The sequence below is a fragment of the Cavia porcellus genome, unplaced genomic scaffold, assembly GCF_034190915.1.
Source record: "Cavia porcellus strain 051 isolate PalLab524CR breed Dunkin Hartley unplaced genomic scaffold, mCavPor4.1 scaffold_28, whole genome shotgun sequence".
Lineage (NCBI taxonomy): Eukaryota > Metazoa > Chordata > Mammalia > Rodentia > Caviidae > Cavia > Cavia porcellus.
In genome coordinates, this window is record NW_026947511.1 from 6,017,911 (window position 1) to 6,026,649 (window position 8,739).

Genomic DNA, 8,739 nt, shown 5'->3' on the forward strand with positions numbered 1-8,739 from the left:
CCTGCCGAGCCGATTCAGATGCAGCCGCGGCGGCAAGAAACCCAAATCGTGGCTTTCAATGGCGCGGGCTCCAGCTTCCACACTCGGGCTTTATATGTTCCTGTTATAGCACCAGGATTGCATTCCCAGTTGCTATCTCTCAGCCCAGTTCATTCTTGCGTCAGCAGGGTATATCTCCTCTTGGTTAGGATTCCTCCCTCCGCACCATTCCTGGATTCTAAGCTGAGTCTCAGAGAGAGCCTGCATAGCTGCTGCTATCTGTCCCCCATGTTCCGGAAGTCGAAAATTATAATATCTTGAAAAAAGAAATCAAAGAGGATCACAGAAAATGGAAAGACATCTCTTGTTCATGGATAGCAAGGATAAATATTGTGAAAATGGCCATTCTCTCAAAACTGTTATACAGATTCAATGCAATCCCAGTAAAAATACCATCAACATACCTCATAGATCTAAAGAAATCACTCCTAAAATTCATCTGGAACCAGAAGAGACCTACAATATGAAAGGCAATCCTCTGCAGCAAAGACAAGGCAGGAGGTATCACAATCCCTGATTTGAAGTTATACTACAAAGCTGCTGTAATAAAATCAACATGGTACTGGAATAAAAACAGATCTGAATATCAATGGAATAGATTAGAAGATACAACCACAACTAAAAACACACTCAACCACCTTATCTTTGATAAAGGGGCCAAACATGTTCACTGGAAGATCGACAGTCTCTTTAATAAATGGTGCTGGAAAAACTGGCTCTCCATATGCTGAAAACTAAAACTAGACCCATGTCTATCACCATGTACTAAATTAAAATCCAAATGGATCAAAGATCTGAATATTGAAACAGAAACACTAAATCTGTTGGAAGACAAATTGGGTAAAAATCTTGCAGACACGGGGGTAGGTAGAGAATTCTTGAACAGGAAGCAAACTGCACAGGAAATACTTCACAGAATCAATAACTGGGATCACATCTTATTAAGTTTTTACATGTCAAAAGAAATCTCCGGCATAGTGCAAACAAAACCCATAAAGTGGTAAAAAATCTTAGTGAACTGTCCCTCAGACAAACAAATTCTGTCTTAAACATATAAAGAATTTTAAAAAATCAGACCCCCAAAATTCAAAGACCCAATCCAAAAATGGTCATCTGAGATGAATACACAGTTCTCAGATGAAGAAATACAAATGGCAAATAAATACATGAAAAAATGTTCATCATCATTGGTCATTAGAGAAATGCAAATTAGAACAACATTGAGATTCCATTTCACTCCAGAAAGAATGGCCAGAATCAAAAAAACTACCAGCAACAAGTGCTGGAGAGGCTGTAGGGAAAAAGGCACTCTTCTGCACTGTTGGTGGTAGTGTAGACTGCACAACCACTGTGGAGGTCAGTCTGGAGATTTCTCAGAAAGCTGGGATTGGAAATCCCATTTGACCCAGATATTCCACTTCTAGGCATAATGCCAGAACTGAAAACATCATACCACAGTGATATATGTGCACCCATGCTTATAGCAGCTCAATTTGTAATAGCCAGATCTTGGAAACAATCTAAGTTTCCATCAACTGAGGAATGGATAAAACACATGTGATATTTTATACAATGGAGTACTACTCAGCTATAAAGAATGATCACATTGAGATATTTATAAATAAATATTCAATTTGAGACCATACTCATAAGTGAAATAAATCAAACTCACATATATAAATACCATATAGTCTCGCTAATGTGAGAAACAGTAAGAGTACATAAGATTTTATGGTAATCATGATTCCCCATTATATTGCTTTGAAGCCTTATAATGTTTTCATTCATTAGTTGGAATGCTTTTGTCTTGATTTGTTAGATTTTATTATCTGATGGTATGAACAGCTATTTCAAAGAAAACAAGACATTATAACAGCCCGTGCTGATTTAATATCATCTTGTTTTGAGGTGCTACCGTGCTTTTGTTGTACTATTTCCATTGGTTCTATCATGTTGTGTCTTCTTGGATTTTATTATGTGTGATAGTATAAATAAATTTTCTATGGAAAATGAAATAATATGTAGCCATTGTTCATTTTGTTTATTTGGTTCTGAATGTTATACTTTCATTCTCTTGAATGGTTTTATACTATTTCGTTATGTTTGATACTATTGTATTTGAAGTTATGCTCAACTATTTCAAAGAAAGAGACATTATGGTAGCTACTGTTAATTACTGGTTGACTTGTGAAATACTGTGCTGCTTACATTGTTCTGATCTGATCTGCTTTGTTATGTCCTCTTTTGTCTTAATCTCTTTAGAATCAAAAAAAGATTTACAGGCAAAAATGAGTAAATAAAACATATATAAGTGTCTGTTTAACCCCAAGATTCATAATAAAGAGTTGCCTTCTCCTTGGTGCCTGTATGTCTTCCATTTGATATGGCCCTGGTTTTTCTACAACATTGTTATTGTTTATATTTCTAATTTTTCCAAGCCTCAGTTTTCCTATCAGTACAATGAAAAAGTAACTGCATTATAATAATTAAATAGTATGGTGTGAGGATAGCCCAATGATATATAAACTGCGTGGAATGCATCAGGTCCTGAGTTCAAAACTCAGCAGCAAAAACACAAGATAAATTATGAACTCAGGTCTGGGAATTTAGCTCAGTGGCATGACTGCCTGTCTTACAAGTGCAGAGTCATGAGTTTGATCCCTGGGACCAAAAAACAAACAAACAAAAAAAGATAAATTATGAACTCATTTATCCTGCATGCAGAATATTGTACCTAGCACATAGGATAAATACATATGTTTCTGTATTTAAGCAAGTTCTTGTATTTGGGAGTTGTTTGACAAGAAATTCAGGTTAGCTGGGTGTGGTGGTTCATGGCTATGATCCCAGTACTTGGGAGGCTGAGACGAGAGGATCACCACAAAATTCAAGTGCAGCCAGGATTACATAGTGAGATCCCAGCTCAGAAACAAAAAAAACAAAAGAAACTCAGGCTGTATTTCCTATCTTAGGAAAGAGAAAAACTTGCAGTGTAGGGAGATGCAAAAAAAGATGCTGTTGGTTATGTGGCCACAGGGTCACCTCTAAGGTACCTCCTGCAAGATGACTCAAACACACAAAGGTTTTATCTAAAGCAACAAGACAGGGCCAGGGATTTTGATCAGTGACACAAGGACCTGCCTGGTAAGTGTGAGGTCATAGTTTGATCCCCATACCAAAGGGGGTGCATGTGTGTATATATATATATATGCAAGAAGACAGGTACATACCTGTAATCCCAGCACTGGGTATGAGTTCATAGTGAGTTTTGGCTACCTAGTGAGTTTGAGGCCAGGCAGAACAACATAGTAAAAGCCTGTCTTGAAAAAAAAAAGGCAAGGGATCCTCGCTCCGGCTCCAGCCAGGGAACTTTGCAGCTTCCTGCTGCACTGGATCAGCTCGGTGGGTCTTGAGCCCAACTGCACCAACTGCCCCACTCCCTACCGTGCTTGGCGGACTCTGGGGTCCTGGGCCTGCAGGCACCCTCAGTTCCAGAGGCTGAGTGACCTGGGGTGAGTGTCCCCACACCATCCCCTGAGCCCAGGGAGTTTGCGATCCTCGCTCCACCCTGGGCACAAAGGCCAGAAAACCACAAAGTTTCTTTCTGCTGCACTGGACCAGCTCAGTGGGACTTGAGCCCACCTGCCCAAACCGCCCCGCTCCCTGCCATGCTTGGTGTACTCTGGGGTCCTGGGCCTGCCAGCACCCTAAATTCTGGAAACTGGGCAGCCTGAGGTGAGTGTCCCTGCACCATGCCGAATCAGGAAGTTTGGGATCATTGCTCCCACCAGCCAAGGAACTTCATAGCTTCCTGCCATACTCAATCTGAACTGTAGGGCTTGGGCCTGCCTGCCCCACCTCCAGTGACCTTCTCTCAATCTAGGGAACTGGGCGGCCAGAGTCCCAGGAGCTGAGGGCATAGAAGAGGATTTCCAATAGGCCCTGGGGAAGCCTGGGAATAACACTTGAAATACCGAAATATAGGACAATGACAAAATGAAAGACCAAAATACAATCTCAAACCTCAAGCCCATCCCAAGAAACCTTAGGAGCTATGTACACAAAAGAAAATATATGCCGTACACCTGAAATACTTGACATAATAGTAACTGAAATAAAGAAGGAACTACGGAGAGCTTTAAAGGAATTCGAACTAGAAATAACCTCCCAGGTAAAAGAAGAAATAGTAGAAGAAATGAAAGAGATGCTGAACATATCTAAAATAAGAAATAAGATATTTATTACTTATAAGTAATATAAGATACTTAAGAAATAAGATACTTCTATGACACAGTTAAAATATCAGAGGAACTAAACAAAAAGGTAGAATCCCTGGATGAACAATTTAAGAAACAAACAGAATACATAAAGCAGGTGCAAAGAGATATACAGGAAGTAAAAATTCCATTGAATGTTGTAAAAATCACCTAAATGAAAATGAAGACAGAATTTTAGACCTTGAAGACAAGATTGCAGCTAGTGAACAGGAAAGGAAAGATCTTTTAAAAATAAGGAATCAAGAAATAACAACTCACCAGTTGCAAGATGATGCAAAGAAAAACAACATAAGATTGATAGGGATAAATGAAAAAGAAGGGGACAACATAAAGGATGTCAAGAGGATATTTAGAGAAGTAATAGCTGAAATTTTCCCAAATTGAGAATGGAAACTGACATACAGATCAGTGAAGCATATAGAACTCCAAATAGCCATAACCAAAATAAAACTACACCCAGACATATAATAATCACCATCCCAGAAATCCAACATAAGAATAGAATATTAAAAGCTGTCAGAGAGAAAAGACAGATCACCTATAAAGGAAAGCCTACCAGAATCACAGCAGACTTCTCAGCACAAACAATAAAGTTAAGAAGAGCATGGAGTGGGGCTGGAGGTTTAGCTCAGCGGCATAAGCACCTGCCTTGCAAGCAGGCGGTCGAAGTTTGATCCCCGGTACCGATAAAAATGAAAAAGACCAAAAAAAAAAAAAAAAAAAAAAAGAAGAAGAAGAAGAAGTATTTAAGATCCTAAAGGAAAATGATTTCCAACTAGACTGATATACCCTGAAAAACTGTCCTTCAAAATGGATGGAGAAATAAGATACTTCCATGACAAAGAACAGCTGAAGAACTTCATAATCACCAAGCCAACGCTGCAAAGAATACTGAAAGACAGTTTAGAAACACTTAGGAAAAAACCACTAAGCAAAGCAGACAATTAAACTGAACAGAAAGATAAAGATTCAACAGCAGAAAGATAATATGTCAAAAATAAACCAACATATAACGGTTACAACCATTAATGTAAATGGTCTCAATGCACCAATTAAAAGAAACAGACTGGCAGAATGGACCAAGAAACAACATCCAACCATATGCTGTCTACAAGAAACCCATCTAACCCAAAAGGATACTCACAGACTGAACGTCAACACAATAGGAACAACAACAACAACAAAAAAAGTGGGGGTAGTTATTCTGTTTGCAGACAATGTGAACTTTAAACCAAGAATGATCAGAAGAGATAAAGAAGGTCATTACATACTGGCTAGGGGAAAACTTCAAGAGGAAGAGATAACAATTTTAAATATATATGCACCAAATTCCACAGCACTCAATTATATAAGCAATTATTAACAGAAATGAAAAACCAAATTAGCAGTAACACAATTATAGCAGAAGACCTGAACAAACCATTGACACCAAGGAACAGATCAACCAAACAGAAAATCAGCAAAGAAATAATAGAACTTAGTCACACATGTGAACAAATGGACTTGACAGACATATACAGAGTGTTCCATCCAACAACAACAACAGAATACATAGTCTTCTCAGCAGTACATGGGACATTCTCTAAAACAGGTCATATATTAGCCCACAGAACATATTTAAATAAATGCAAAACAGTTGAAATTATCCGATGCATGTTATCAGATCATAGCACCATGAAATTACAAATTAATGATAAAACATACTGCAAAAATCCCACAAACACATGGAAACTGAATAACACAGTCTTGAATGATCAGTGGGACACAGAGGACATTAAAGAAGAAATTAAACAATACCTACAAACAAATGAAAATACACATGCAACTTACCAGAATCTGTGGGATACAATGAAAGCTCTCCCCAGAGAAAAATTTATTGCACTGAGTTCCCACATCAGGAAAACAGAATGAATACAAATAAATAACGTGATGCTACACCTCAAACATCTAGAAAAAGAGTAAGTCAAGCCCAAAGCCAAAAGAAGGGAGGAAATTATAAAAATCAGAGCAGAAATTAATGCAATAGAGACTAAGAAAATAATCCAAAGAATCAATGAATCAAAGAGTTGATTCTTTGAAAGAATAAATAAAATTGATAAGCCTCTAGCCAACCTTATTTTAAAAAGGGAAGAAAAGCTCAAATTCATGCAATAAGGAAGGAAAAAGGCAAAATCACTACAGACTCTTTACAGATCATCAACACCTATTTCAAAAACCTCTACTCTCATAAGTTTGATAATAGAGAAGAGATTTGACAGATTCCTACAAACATATGAAGTACCAAAGCTAGGGCAAGAAGATGTAAAACTGCTGAATAACCCAATTTCTAAAAATGAAATTGAAAATGTAATTAAGTCCTTACCTAGAAAAAAGAGCCCAGGCCCAGATGGATTCACTGTGGAATTATACAAGAAATACAAAGAAGACTTAATGCCGACACTCCTCAAAATCTTCAATGAAATTGAAAGGGAAGCAATCCTTCCTATATCATTCCTGGAAGCAAATATTACTCTAGTACGAAAAACTGAGAAAGACCCAACTAAAAAAGAGAACTATAGACCAGTCTCCCTAATGAACACAGATTTAAAATTTCTCAATAAAATATTGGCAAATAGAATACAGCAAATCATCAAGAAGTTTATACACCAAAACCAAGTAGTATTCATCCCAGGCATGCAGAGATGGTTCAACATATGTAAATCAACAAATGTAATCCACCGTATCAATAAAGCCAAAAGTAAGAATAACATGATCATCTCTACAGATGCAGAAAAAGCTTTTGATAAGGTCCACCATTCATTTATGATAAGAACCTTACAGAAAATTGGAATGGATGGTCTTTACCTCAATATAATAAAGGCCATCTATGACAAACCAACAGCCAGTATCATGCTAAATGGCCAAAAACTGAAGGCCTTTACCTCAAAATCAGGCACAAGACAAGGATGTCCCTTATCACCACTCCTATTTAATATACTACTGGAAATACCAGCCAAAGCAATTAGACGAGAGAGAGAAATAAAAAGGGTAAAGATAGCAAGAGAAGTTAAATTATCACTGTTTACGGATGACATGATACTCTACACAGACAACCCCAAAACTCTATTGAAAGACTCTGAGATATAATAAGTAAATTCAGCAATGTAGCTGAATACAAAATCAAAACTGAAAAATCAATAGCATTTCTATCCACTAACAACAAAATTACTGAGAGAGAAATAAGAGAAGCCACATCCTTCACACTAGCAACGAAAAAGATGAAATATTTAGGAATTATTCTCACAAAAGAAGTGAAAGATCTACATAGGGAAAATTATAGTACACTGAAAAAAGAAACTGAAGAGGATTTCAGAAAATGGAAAGACATCCCTTGCTCATGGATAGGAAGAATAAATATTGTGAAAATGGGGGCTGGGGATTTAGCTCAGCAGCATAAGTGCCTGCCTTGCAAGCAGGCAGTCGTGAGTTCGATCCCCAGTACCAATAAAAAGGAAAAAGACAAAAAAAGAAAAAAGAAAAAAGAAAAAAATATTGTGAAAATGGACATTCTCCCAAAACTATTATACAGATTCAATGCAATCCCAATAAAAATACCGTCAACATACCTCATAGATCTAGAGAAATCACTCCTAAAATTCATCTGGAATCAGAAGAGACCTAGAATAGAAAAGACAGTTCTAAGCAACAAAGGCAAGGCAGGAGGTATCATAATCCCCGAACTGAAGCTTTACTACCAAGCATCTGTAATAAAATCAACATGGTACTGGAATAAACACAGGGCTGATCTTCAGATCTTCAGATCAATGGAATAGATTAGAAGATACAACCACAACTACAAACACACTCAACCACCTTATCTTTGATAAAGGGGCCAAACATGTTCACTGGAAGAATGACAGTCTCTTTAATACATAGTATTGGAAAACCTGGCTTTCCATATGCCGAAAACTAAAACTAGACCCATTCCTATCACCATGCACTAAATTAAAATCTAAATGGATCAAAGATCTGAATATTAGAAACACTAAATCTATTGGGAGACAAATTGGGTAAAAATCTTGAAGACACAGGGGTAGGTAGAAAATTCATGAACAAGACTCAAACCGCACGGAAAATACTTCCCAGAATCAATAACTGGGAGCACCTCTTAAGTTTCTGCAAGTCAAAAAAAATCTCCAGCAAAGTGAAAAGAAAACCCAAAAACTGGGAAAAAATCTTAGTGAACTGTCCCTCAGTCAAAGGACTTCTGTCTAAAACATACGAAGAAATTTTAAAAATCAGACCCCAAAATTCAAAGATCCAGTCCAAAAATGGACATCTGAGATGAATACACAATTCTCAGATGAAGAAATACAAATGGCAAATAAATACATGAAAAAAATGTTCATCATCATTACTCACTGGAGAAATGCAAATTAAAACC